This window comes from Melanerpes formicivorus, unplaced genomic scaffold (assembly GCF_026170545.1).
Source record: "Melanerpes formicivorus ecotype bairdi unplaced genomic scaffold, bMelFor1.0.p_v2 SCAF_53, whole genome shotgun sequence".
Taxonomy (NCBI): domain Eukaryota; kingdom Metazoa; phylum Chordata; class Aves; order Piciformes; family Picidae; genus Melanerpes; species Melanerpes formicivorus.
In genome coordinates, this window is record NW_027142405.1 from 1,061,209 (window position 1) to 1,075,536 (window position 14,328).

Sequence of the window (14,328 nt, forward strand, 5' to 3'; positions counted from 1 at the left end):
TTTTCCATCCCTCCCCAAGGCTAATATATTACATACCTACTCAGCACAGGGCTGCCTGCTATCTGATAAGATAATTAGCATCAGACACTAGGAGAAGCACATGGACTTTTAGAAAGGAACATTACTGAATGTTCAGAGAAGCGTGTTTATCAGAGCTTTTCCAGGCAGAAGACTTGTGCTAGTATTTGACTTTGGGTCAAGAAGTCCTTTATTAAATTAGCAATGCAAATGTGTTTTACTTTATACATGTGGAATTTAAGTATCGGACAGCTTCCCTCTAGAGCACTTTGGAGCTTTTTACAGATTTAGTGTGGGCCAAGAGTTCCAACTTGGGCTCTGAGTATTTTGTTTTGTTTGTTTTATCCTTTGTAAAGACATCTGTTCTACATGGCTCTCCACCTTGGCTGCTGTTCAATTTCCACTGACTTCCATGAACTCCATTGTGAAACGCAAGTGCAATCTTCTCTTTGCACCAGGACCAGCCCGTTACTCCTGAATGCAGATCTGCAGCTTACAGAGGCCCTCAGCCACCTCTCCTGAGGCATGTGGCTATGGGGAGCAGCCACCGCCTTGAGGGAATTAAAACTTATCCTCCAGATTGTCCTTCCCCTGCTGCTGGATGCCATGCTATAGTAGTTTAAAAATAAGAAAAGCTGAGACAAAGACCTTCATCAGCTCTAAGAGCAGGACAGCACTGATGCTCACCCTGACCGATGGGGTCTTTGCCAGTTGCTAAATGGCTAAAATGATCCATGGTGGTCAAAGAGGATGACGTTTGGACGTGAAACAAGAACTTGACATCTGACATTTCCCAATTCTGTTCATGAAGCAGCTGGCCCACAGGCAGGAGCTCCTGTCTGAGCATGCCTGTTGGATCCTCTGCAGCAATCCTGTCTGGCCTGACAGTTGTAATAATAAATGCCGTAAACTGGGCTGACATTTTGGCCTGGCAGGGTCTTTCATAAGTCCCAGCTGAGAGTGATTGTTTTAATGAAAAATGTTAATAGATGAATAGTTTGCCTGTGAGTTGTTACTTAAAGCATAGAAGGTGCTGAGTTGTTTTTAAGTGATGGTCATTTTCTTTTAATAGCATATGTGGAGCTTTCTGAGGGATGTGGCAGTGCTCCTCACCTAAAAGGTGAGGGCAGGGCTCTGAGAAATGTGTGTCCTTATCACTTGCATCATTCTGTGTGACCATGCAAAGTCTGATGGCAATTAGGAGAATCTGGAGCCAAAAGATGCAAGGTTCAGTTCTGGTTCTGTTACAGGGCTACTGGCAAAGGAAAACTGTTCTTACGCTACCCCAAAAGGGACCAGGGCATAGATATGCAGATGCAGGTTACTGCAGATGGGAGCATCAGCTACACAGGAAGTATTTCTCCTCAAGATGTTTTTCCAGTTATTTGCAAAGGAAGACATGGTCACTGATGCAGGAAGAAGGCAAGTCCCATTAGTCTGACTGAAAGATCTGATGCTTGTGGGGCTTTGCTCTCTAAGCAATCCTCCAGTCTTTTCAATGAGCAGATCACAGAAAGGGAATATGGTTGGAGCAGTACAAAGCAGGCCAACTCAACCTATTTTTTGTGTTGCCCATGGTTTTAGAAAACATTAGGAATATCCACAGATCAATGAGACAAAGATATAAATACTGCCAGGCACACCCAGTCTTCAGCTTCTGCTCTTCTGTTTGTCTCCAGTCCTTCTCAGAAATGAAGAATGACTGTTGCAGAACTGAAAGACAGCCCGTGACTACCAGTTGCAGAAATGTTGCCTGACACTGATGTGGAGGTAACGTACTGCAACATACATTGCCACTGCCAGGTGCCTACTCCCCTGACGATACAGATGGAGCCCAACAAATGTTGCTTTATAAACCTCATGTGACACTACTCACCTTGTCACGTCTCATGTATATCTCATTTCATAGCTGCCGATGAAACATCCTAGGCACTCAAGCTGAATCAGGAGAAAAAATGTAACACAGTTTTCCCAGGTTAGAGCAAGTGGGTATGGAAACAGGATATTTGTGGTATAAGTAAGTGGAGGTTATGATCTCTCCTTTGATTTGAATTGTCCATCACAGCTAATTTGCAATTCAGTAAGATTTATTCATGAATCAGTCTTTCAAAGACTGAGATACTACAAGCTACCACCTAAATCTTAACTGTCCTCCAGTAAACAGATTGACAAAAATTAATCTCTAACATCAGCTGTGAGGCAGCCAGTAACTTGATCCCTGTCACTGAGGTTTCAGGGCAGTACAGGGTACTGAGGCCGTCCTTGTGACTTTGGCCAGTGAAAAATGGTAGTGCGCAATTATTTGCTGGATCACTCTTGATATTTGATACCGTTGATCACCAAACGCTGCTAACATGTCTACAGAAGCTGTGCCTATCAGTGGGAGCTTGAAGAAATTTTGTTCCTTCTCCTAAGGCAAAGTGAGAGGAGTGGTAAGCAGTAATTGTTTTCCTGTGTCCAAACTCCTCATCTCTGGAAGCTAATAAGGCTTCCTCCATACATGCGCAGAAACAGCGGAGAGCTGGGGAGATGATATGGTGAGGTACAGTGCCTGCTTTGCTGTAGATGCTATCTAGGTCTTCACATTCCTTATTGCAAGCATAATTACTGCCTCCTCCTAATTATCTTAGTAACTACCTAAAGTTGGCTTTGCACTGCAGAGCAAAGTGAACCAGAAATGAGTCTGAGATCTCAGTTGTATTAAATGGCTTCATCGGTACCTAAAATCACATGTTAATTAAATGGACTCTGCTAGCTTAAGACCCCCTTATTTGCAAATAATAAATCAGCTCCTAAGCATATTTAAACTTAAACCAGACATAGTTCAGCACTGAAGTATGAGAACATCCGATGTCTTTTACATCAGTTTCACTGAAATGGATTTAAAATTATACCCCAAGAGGAGCTGAAATAATTTTTCCTAGCAGTTTAGACTGAGGTGATGACTAGGAGTACTTTGAAACTCTTCCTTCTGCAACTATTCCAGGTGATAAGGGCCTTTGATTCTCATTCCACCTCTGTGAACTCACCCACAAAACATGCACAGAAATAGGAAAGCTCCATCTCTGTTCCATGAGGACCAAACTGTTGCCTTCACTCTCTTGGGTGCAGTGCAGCCGTGACAGTCCACATGAAATGATAACTGTGTTTGAAATCACATGCCCAGAAAAGTGGAACAAATGGAAGCAGTCTGTCAGCTTACCATGCACACATTGCCATAGGCCTGTTGTTCAGAATTGTCTCCCCATTTTCTTCTCTCTGCTATGCGTGGAAATTCTGCTTCGCTGCATGGAGTCCTGGGTAGGTTTTAAAATTTGATCCTGGAAGGCTTCCAAGGAAATTGCCTTACCTGTTTCTGAGATGGGGCCTTCCTTTACGATCATGATTGCATGCAAGTGCATTTCGCAGAAGTAATGAAACTGTCAAGCCGTAGAAGGAGGCTTCTGGATACAAGACTTTCCCAGAAGCCATATCTAGAGCGAGGAGATGTATTTCTGCAATGAATAAGATGTCAGTAGACATTACTGCTTTCAGAGTGCATCAAATGCCCTCTGTAAGTTACAGCAACACACAAGTGCATGGGTAACCCCTACAGAATTAATCATGCTCTTTCTCCTACAGGGTGCTAAGGAAGGAAAAGTGGGAGAGATCGTTGTTGCTATTTTTATGCGTTTGGGAGCTGCGACGTGATTATAATAATGGCAGTCATAAATTAGTTCACCAATGCATTTGGAGATGAGACAGTGAACTGGCTCCTTGGAGGAATACAGGATGGGTATTCTTAATGGCAGACTGCAGAGGAGAGGGCTCAGGAACTGGGAAAGGGAGACTGGATGAAACTGGATTTCTGTTCTGTTCCCACACTTGAATTCATTTGAGGTGCAGGCACAGCAGGTGCCGCGTTTGCAGTCTGCAACTTTGGTGAAAGCCTTCACACCTGCTACCTGAAGGATGGTTCAGCAAAAGAAATTCAAAAGTTTATTCAATGGATTCTTTTTTTTCGTTTGCTGTTCCCAAAAAATCCAAGCTCATTCATATGCACTTGACAGCGAGAGGTAAATTTTCGGTGCAGTGCAAGGTGATTTAACCACATGATTCCCAGGAACTGTAGTGAGAATTCTGCAACAAAATTCTCATATCAAGGCATGTGAAAACAGTTGTAGATGAATTCGCTGCCCTGTGGCAATGGGAATCCTGGTCAATGAATTTTGTGTTGAGTGCTGAAGCAAATAAAACCCATTCCACAAATCTCCTGTCTGCATCACTGTGAGTCTCTCTCTTTGAGATTCTGTGCAGACTTCTTCCTGGTGCATTGCATTAATATTAAATTAACAACACACTACTCACATGGAACTTACATTCTAAAAAAAGCTCACATTATGCTGTAAGCCTTTTATTACAAAATAATAGCAGTCGTGAGGTTAAAGTTTGTTCATACAGTTTTCTATAGAACATCTGTACATTTTTTATGGAGGATAAAAGCTACGTTCCATGTGTAGCTTAGTCATATGAATATAGATAATGAGTAGTTTATTGAATTTCCTTTTAGATTTTACCATTTGCTTAGGCTCATATCAAGCATGCAAAATATTCGAGGTTTCTGTAAGTGCTGCTTACTTTCCAGAAACACTAATTTCTGTCAGTGTTCTGCAGAAGATGTGACCTGATATGAAATGGACCTGTTTCTCTAGGATTTAACTTGTAGCGAGAGGCAAAAGTCAAAGATTCTCTGAAGTGGATTGTAATCCACACTGGAGAGAATAAAGAGAAATCACTAGGTCCATATGGAGCAGGACCTTGAAAATCTTTATGAGGACCACATTCATTGGAATAGTTACCCAGCATCCGAGCCATGGAAGCCCACACGTGCTTCAAAACCAAAATATTTCAGGGCTTTTGTGGCCTTGCATGATGTGGAAGCTGGACAGAAGCTTTATTGAATCTGGCCCTAAATAAGGAAAAGAATTTTGTAATCAGTGCATGATGTAACAGGAAGCCAGAAAAATTCTTTTGATATTGGAGTGATGCGGTGGGAAAGCTTAGCCCTAGATACAGTCATGGATGCTGGGCTTGACAGAAATTTGCCTGCAAGCAAAACTAGTTGGGAGTGCAGCAAGCTCCTAATTAATCTGAATAGGAAAAAGGTATGTATTGGAATCTCAGTTTTCTACTGTGTATATGTAAGCCATGCCTCACTTTTCAAATGTTGACCCATCACCACACAAAAGGGTTTTCAGTATAGTATGTAGACTCAATCCTTGAATGCTGATCCCCCTCCTCTTACCATCTTGTAGCAGTACTGTTGATCATTGGTAGAAAACTCTGGGTACAGTGCCAGAGCTCCTTGATGCCATTCCAGGTGTCAAACAGCAGGGACTTTTAGAGAGCAGTATGTAGCAATCCTCAGACCTGATGGGATTTCAGCATTAAGCCGAGATCCTGGAGCAGTTGTCTGCTATGTTGCCAAAAGTCTTAGAGATTAAAGCTGTGGGAGTATTGATAAGAAACAGGCAAATAATTGACCGCTGCATGATGGTCTAGATTCAAAAGGGAAAAGATATTGTTATACCATGAACTGAAATCACCCCAGTGCTCTCCAGTGAGCCCTGTGAAATGGCAATCAGCCGAGCTACCGGAAGGGGCAGGCATTCTAACTGAAACTGGCTCTCACCTTGAAATTTTATGTTCATGCTTTAGATGCAGAGGTTTGTGTAGCATTAAAAAAATGTCCAAAGGGGCATTAACCAGCATCTGAGAGCATTGTGGATATCCGAATAAGTGGACAGGGTTCATTTGGGATCTAAATGAGTGGATCTGAGCTCATTCTTTTAGCTTCAGAGCACACCTTTAAGCAATGATGATTTCATCCAGTGCAGTGTGTAAGCATTTCAATAACCAGGGTGTGCATTGTGTAACAAAATCAAAGTTATGCAGTAATCACTACCCTGCAGCATTTAGCTTTTTCCACAGCTGAATCCTTAGAGGGATGATGTAGCTTTAGTCATTCACTGCCATGTGACTTATTAAAACAATTAAAGGGGGGGGGGGGGGGGGGAGGGGGAAGTTGTTATTTTGAGTGGTTTGGCAAAGGTTATACGGATTGAAGTTCAAGCAAAGTGAATGTCTACCTCTGTTGGTAGCAAAGTGTGTGAAGTGGCCAGGACTGTGGTTCTCTTCTTAGCTCGCCTTCTAACTCACTGTTTGACCTTGGAAATGTCCCCTGGCCATTTCAGGTTTACCACTCAGGCTGAACTTGAAACTCCTATCAGCTTCTCAAAAAGATTCACAGGCTGTCTGGGCAAACCTGAGTCTGGCTCTGGGGTTGAGCCTGATGGGTTTATAATTTGAGCCCTGTGTACATGAGGTTTGAGGTTTTGATGTGTAACCAGATGAAACATAAGTGTTTCAGCTGAGTTTTGCTTTGAACTTTTGGATTCACTTAAAGGGAAGGCCTGAAGGTGGTGAAGTTAACTGAAGAAACTGTCCACTGAGGCCTTCTAGTGTAAAACCAGATAGTTTCACTCGGTCTGATTTAAAATTAAAGCCCTACGTGTATGGTTTACTGTGGTTTTTATATTGAGTGCAGTTGCCTGTACCCTGTTCCAGGAGGAAAATATAAGAGAAGCAGGTGTGTAACATTAAAAACTTGCCTCAGATGGAAGATTTCTGCAGAAAAACCTGGAAATGTGAATGACAATGCATATTTTCCTTTTTTTGAATCCCCTTGCCTTGCCTTCATTTGCTCCCTCCCAACAGTGCAAATAAAACATGTTGTGATTTTAACCATGAACTATGCCAGGAGCTGCAAGATAGGTCTTACAGATTTCCTGCTGGGGGGGCAAATAGATGCTTTGTTAGTCTGGCCACAGTCTCAGTCGAGCTGCACCTTGTGTCCATTGTCCAGGTTGCCATTCTTGGCTCCTGTTTTGCTAGATCTAGGTGTCTCTGCCTGGCCTTGTAGCCATGCTCTGTACATGCAGATCTTTTTGAGGTCTGAAAAGCCAGTGGAACCTGAAATTAGCTCTTGTTTGTCAGTGATTTAAGCTCATTTCAGTGCCATAGTCCTGTGGACATTCCGGCTTAGAGCCTGTGCCTTGACACATGCGTAATATAGATAGCTAAATAATGCAGGCTTAGCAGAAGAGGTTTCCACAAACAATTGTTGCTTTCTTAGGCAGAGATTTCAAGGGCATTAAAGGCTGGGTACGTTCTGGGTCTCATTTTGCTGAGGCTGTATCTGCACTATAAGCATGGAAGCAATTGCCAGTGTTAGATTTAGCTGGCCACCATGGACTGTATCTCAGCATGGGTGAGACCTAAGAACTTCCCCCAGCTCTCATGCTGCTGAGGGATCCTCAGGGGCTGGGCTGGCTCAGGCCTGTGTCATTGCCCTGATTCATACAGCAGTTGTGCAGGGAAAAGGAGCATGGGGCCTTTGGGGCTGACTGGCTCATGGGGATGTAGCCAGCTGCTCCCCAGCACTTGGAGAAACTTTGGAGGGCAGAGTCTGGCACTGTAGTGTGTAACTTCATTTTAAAGAACTAACTGTGATTTTTATATGAAGCATTTGTGTGCCAAAAGTACAGCTCTTTTTATTTAGTGAAATATCCTTTGGAAAACTGTAAAATCATGACAGGTTTTCATATTTATTTTACATTCAGTTCAGGATTATACACGATCAGCTTTAGGGCCTTCTAGGAGCCAAGAGAATATAAAGGTTGTCAGAAAGTTGGAGGCTTTATACCAGGCTGTTCTGATTTAACTGGCAGACCATTTAAAGTTACTGAGATCTGGGGAGAAGCAGAGTTTTTCAGAAATGTCAGTCTTCTGAGGAGAGAGCTGCAATTTCTGACTGGCACCCACTCTCCAAAGTACTGACCTCAGCATTGGCAGGAGAATGGCAGCAGCATCTTTAAGCCATGTTTTGTTTTTATTGTTTAGAAGTTTCCCCCTTTCTGAATAGATAAGTTTCCCCCTGAGATGTAGTAGCATCTGGGCTTTCTTGCAGCTGAGTTTAAAGCTGCCTGGTTCCCTGAAATGAAGTGACAGCTTTTAGTCTTCCACAAGAATGTGTGAATGTATTCAGGTTCATTTATAACATACAGAGAAGAAAATTGATATTGGGGGGGGGGGGGGGGGGGGGGGGAGGGGGAGGGAGAGAATAAAATCTTTGAGGGCTTCATCTGCCCAGGCTGGGAAGTAGTATAACGTATCCACACACTTCAGTCCACATGAGCAGAGTAGTAATGGAATACACATGCACACACATGCACACACACGCATACAAAGCTGGGATCCTTTTCAAGCACTTGAATTATTCTTTGGTCGAAGGTATTTCTCTTAGTTCTCATCATAAATGCAGAGATATGGGGTTAGTGCAGCACAAAAGAATTAGCCTTTAACATATGCAACATGGGTTATGTTGAACTGTGTCCAGTATACAATGACCACATTATTTCTCCTCTCTCTTTTGTTTGGTTTGTTTTGTTTTGTTTCCACAAAAGTATAAAAGAGCATCATGCTACAGACAGCACATTTTAGTCTGAAGTGGAACTGGCAGAGGATTTCAATGGAAAGTTGATTTATTTCAAGGGATTATGGGAGTCCAGGGATAAAGCTGGCACCCAGCCACAGGGAGAGCCCTTGACCTAGAAGCAGGAACAGTTTTCAAAGCTGTACATGTACATAACTGAGCAGAACACTTTAATTTAGTGCAGAGCATAACCTGAATTCCTTCTCTGAGGGAAGATGAAAGAAAGAAATTTTACTTCTTAGTAGGACGTTGGAAGCTGTATCCAAAGCTCTCTGCCTATTTTACATCTTATTCTGCAGCATTGCAGGAAGCAATTGTTTGTGACAAAAGGGCCACTTTCTTCCCTGCCTAACTGGGAAAGCGAATTGAGCTGCCACTCATAAACCCAACTGGAAACAGAATTAATTTGCTTTTCCTGACAGACGAAGCAAGTTAACAGGCCACTGCAGGTTACTCTCTGAATCAACATATGAAACATAATTTCATTGTCTTTCCTCCCCCTTTCCTCTAGGCCTTGAGCAGTAATTATAAAGACTTCAAATCTCCCTAGTGACATCAGCTGGTTAAAAAAATTTGGATCACAGGAATAATATAACCCAGAGCCTGCTTTCAGCGGCATTGTTCACACTCCACAGAAGGTAATTCTGTACAAAATACTCTTCTGTAACTAGGCTCTATTAATTTTAGTGGTAGTTTTCAGTAAGATTCACATCAGGATTTGCATCATCTGTTCTTTAGTCAGAAGGTACAAATCATAACAGCAACAGAACAAGTCTTTAAAAAGATATTTTGCAGCATTTCAGGAAGACTGTGCATTATATCAAACATGCCATAATAATTACATTACTAAAACTTCCTTAGCAATAATAGGCTTCTAAGCTTGGCTGGCCTTGAAATCAATCATAAAATTCAGCTACCTAATTAAGTGCTTTATTCTGCAGCTCTTGGGCCAGCCAAACGTCTGCAAGCATCTGTAGGTATCTAGCCTGAATCAAGGACTCTGGGTTTGAGCCCTGTGTTTCCAGACAGTGCGTCTGACTGATACTGTAAAACCACAAAATGCCAGATGGTTTCAGTGCACTACATAGCTCCCTGTATGGGCATCCACAAAACAGTGTGTGCCTTCCTGCAGAATTTCACAGGCTGAAACAACTTCTTGCAGTGTAGAGACAACACTGTGCCTGAAAACAAAGATTGAATGGCATTGGCATTGCTCAGCCCTCTCATCAACTTCTGGTCTGGGAAAAATTTTCATCTGTTCTAAAATTAGAAGATAATGTAATGCTGGCTAGAATAGGGCATAGTCTGGGCAAGTTTCTTCATTATCAGCATCCTTGTTGAACTTCAATCCTTATTTTATGACTCCTGATTTGGGTTTAGCTTGCATCACGGGCACAAAATGCCCATCATGCAGATCTGTAGAGTGATTTTGCTAAGTGCATTAAAATGAGGCTATTGAATTCATTATACTTGTCAGCTGTAACTAGGAGGGACTGAGGGACATGAGGGACCTCCCCACTACCCAGCCTGTGGCTGGGCTGGCTCCCAGGTAGGAGACTTGTCATATGGGAGCCAGAGCCAAGTAAAGCAGTGTTACCTAGAACAATCTTAACTGAGACTGCTGGGTGCCCTTGCATGCTAACTGGTCTGCTGGTTTCCTCATAACTCACACACAAATACCCTGGATCTCCAGGGAAATGGGAGAGAACCACGGAGAGGGCAAGAGAAGGAGCCTCCTTCCTCAGTGTCAGGCACTGGAGGGTGAGCCCTGACCCTTTGCATTTCCTGTGCTAGGTCTTTCAGTGCTGTCAAGTTCTTTGAGCACCCGAACTATGCCTCTGGGCATGTCCTGAGCTATCATTAGCAAAGTCGGTGGGGTGAGTGCCTGTTTCACAATCTGTGTAAGAGAAAGAAGGGAAATTTGGCTCTCACAGAGCCATTTGGTTAGTCCTGTTTCCTGCACACAAGACCTAGATAAGGCAGCTTTATCCATGCATACCTTCACTTAACTCTGGCATTGGGAATCTAGCACCAGGTACTGTAGGAGATGCAGGGAGTATAAATGCATGGGATAAAACCTGGCTGAATTAGTCATGAAGAGGAGTTTAAGACTCCTGCACAGGATCCCCATGAAATGCAAGGGTCTTAAATTCTACCTGCAGACAGCTGTCAGAGTTTTTCTTGTGCATACCAGTTCCTTCCAAAGCTATAAGAATCAGGCTTTGCAAACGTGATCCTGAAATGAGCAACAGAGAAATGTCTCCCAGTGCATACTGAAGAAAGTAATGAACTACTGATTCATTTTGCCCCTTCGTGCAGATCATGAGCAGTTGCATAGATTTAGTAAGGCCAGATTTATGTTCACCATCCCCAGGGTTATGTTCCTGAATTCCTGAGAGGCTGCCATTATGGGGTAGGAACCCCATAACGCTATATAACACAGGAACTCGACCATGCTGTACAACACAGTGTACATCCCATGCACCTCCCAAGCCCTCCATGTCCTTTCTGAAGAAGATTTAGATGTGAGATGTCACAAGCACTCTAGATGTTGCTGCAGAGCTTGTAATTTAAGGTATTTGCACCAAGCAAATCCTACTGGAGAACTTTGTGTCAGGATTTTATGAAGAGATAAGGAGGTCAGGAGGAATGCATTTTCTTTAAAGGTTAAAAAGAAAAGTCTTTGTGCATCGAATGCTTGTTGCAGCCAGGTTACCAGGGACATTCTGTGCAGAATGCTATGCTTGAACTCATTTTCAGTTCTGTCATAGCTCCCCTCCTTGGTATTAATAAGTTTGTAATCAAATATATGGCAGCTGCACCACTGGGCCAACAAGATCACTTTTAATTTATGGCCCTCCCTGTGGTTTGGTAGGGAAAACATAATTATGAAATCCCTTGGGAAGGAGCTATCTTGACACAGCCAGACATCTTACCGGTGGTAAGTATTTATGTAGCACCTTTTCTACCAATAGAGATTAATGAAAAGGAAGACAGAAACTTTCTGTTGCTTTTAGATAGCAAGGAAACACATAACTGATTTTACCATATGTTGCTTATAATTACTCTCTTTCATATCTACTAATTATGGTAATAGTTATAGCAGTAGTTATAAATGAGTAAAGTTTTAGTGACTTTAACTTCAGTGAATAATTTGTCTTCCTCAACTTCATTTACTAATATCTTAGTTGACAAGACTCCCCATTCTGTGTATTCATTTTGTAGTTAGAGAGGGAATGTTCACAATTTACAATTTGTGTGAGTGCTATTATTTTGCACCATCAAAGAGCACCTGTTACAGCAGAAAACTCTTTATGTTAGTGCCACAAAAAAAACCCATGTTACCAGCCAGTTTGTGGGCACCCTGCCATGTTCAGCTGTGCAAAGGTGAATTTCTTTCGAAAGGACAGAAAGTGGAATTGCATAAATGAACTCTGTGTCATCATCTACAGTGGGATGAGCTCATGTAACCTGTGTGGGGCTCATTCATATCAGCTGTGTGACCCAAATTCAACACTCTGGTTCTCTAGGCAGGGTAAAATCCAGGTTAAAATCTGTTTGTAGGCATTTGATTGTTGCCTGATTACCACTGCAGGCATTCCAGAGTTTTAGCCACAGCCTGTGTACTTTCTGCTTGTATAGGACAACTTGTAAGTAGACTGTAATTAGAAGATCTGCATTAGATAAAACCTTGTACAGGCAAACACTAGCATAGCTTTTGTGGTTGGCTTTACCAGTACAGACAAGACCAAGCCATTTCAAAGCACATTGGAATTAATGTTGTTTACCTTGTGACAAAACCCCAGACCTCTTCAATGAACTTTAGCAAGTGATCTGTCGTATTTAGGGTTGGTTATGAAGTTTTACTTCTTTTATTCCTGATTATGAGTCTTTATTTCTCTTTGTTTGTTTGCCTGCAGAGCACAGTAAAAGCAGCGGTTTATGAGGTTCCTTTTCACTGTACCTTGGTGGAGCAGGCAAGCAAGGGCTCTCAGCAGTACAGCTGGCACCAGGCAGCTCTCATCTCGTTTACTGAAATGGTGCTGTACAAGGTTTCACCACTTCTTTTTTGTGTTTTAGCACCACCCTTGTTCAGTCACATTACAGCTTTGAACTCATGGATCATACCATCCCCACAAGTGCTGTGCCTCTTCCTAGAGAAATACTAGTTACATCCTCAAAGATCAAATCAAATCATACCATACGCTGACTGTATGGTGCATAACTGTGTTCATCATCAGCTTCCTGTGCAGCTAAAATTGTAGCCTAGCCAGCCTTAACAGATTTGCTTTTTTTCTTTTTCCTTTTTTTTTTATTGTTCAGAGTAAAGCCAGTCATCTGAAGCCCAGAATACTACTAGCTCACGTTGACCTCAGCTGTGGTTGTACACAATTTTAAGAAATCAGGCCTTATGTTACCTGTTAGAGAACACACAGCTAGTCAGTTACTAGTGTTGTACTGACAAAATAGGAGGTTTAAACGAACATGAAAAAATGTATTCAAATGTAATAAAGCTTAAATAACAAAGAATTGCACATTGCTAGTTACATCAAGCATTTATTCTTCCATTCTACCTCACATTTCCTTTGATCTACTTTTAAGTCATTGCAAACTTCGTTAAAATCCAAATTCCACAATCTTCACACCCCCCTCCCCCCCTCCCCCCCCCCAAGTGTCCTTTTGCCTTGGACTCACATTTTGAGAAGCCTATTTCTTTTGTGTTACTAAAATGCCAAGATTTTAATGGAATGCTTTATTAGGTTTCCAAATGCTTCTGGCCAATAACAAGCAAAGTTCAGCTCAGTAGTTTTAATCTCAGAAACATCAAATCAGTTTTCCCTGCATGTGAGAAGAGCCATGCAGCTCTTAAGAAGATTAAAGCTATAAATTCTAACATTACAGGGGCCGATGCCTTCACAGTCCAGATCAGGCTGGGTTATTTTATGCAAGTTTTCCCTCATGTGAATTTCCAAGGCTATTGATAGCCTTCAGTTTTGCCTGGGCTTCCCCAGCCCCATATTCAGGTATGCCATTTGTTGAAGGTGAATATATTGCTTTCTCTTTTGTTCTGCCTCTGTGCTTTATTTTAATGTTAAGAGGCAAATTGCATCATTTTCATTATCAGTGTAGTTCACAAAACCATCTGTTACTCAGAGACATTAGGATCAGCAGTCAGCCACCTTCAAAATAAGCATCTGTAAATCTAGAGTGTCTATATTTTCTAAATGCAGAGAGGCTTTTACATTACTCTCCTGGACTTGCTGAGTAGCTGGTATGGTGCCCAAACATAAGTAAGCAAACTCAATTAGTAAAAATAGACATGATGTGGCAGTTCAATATATGGCATGTTAAGCATGTGTGCTACAAACCAGAAGCACTCAGTTCAAGTCCCAGAGACTTTTTTTTGTACATATGATTAAATTGTTTTCCTGGCTGCAAATACCTTGCAAAACCCAATGGTAGTATTTTATTTTCACCAAGATTTAGTACCACTGTCATTTACACAGGTGTAAATCTGGAGAAGCTCTGACTTGTTAGAACGCTGCATGTTCAGCAACTCTGAAAAATTACACTTTTCAGCTAGTGCTTGAAAGCAGCTATGCAAACCTGCTTTAAAGTTTATGTGTTATATGTGCAATATTAAATGGAAGTACTATTGTAGGTGGGTAAGAAACAGTAGCCAGCAATAGACAGTTTTTGGAGCTTCGTTCTGTGTAACAGGGCAAGTCTGGGTACATTAATTTGCAGCTTGGTACTTCTTCTTTATTCTCCTTAGC

The 14,328-nt window shown here is 42.0% G+C and overlaps 1 protein-coding gene across 1 annotated transcript in view; it reads left to right on the plus strand.

The window, feature by feature from the left end:
* The window catches only part of ATXN1 (ataxin 1), a 445,788-nt gene that overhangs the window by 186,331 nt on the left and 245,129 nt on the right, over positions 1–14,328 (plus strand). The gene's annotated exons all lie outside the window — the stretch shown is intronic.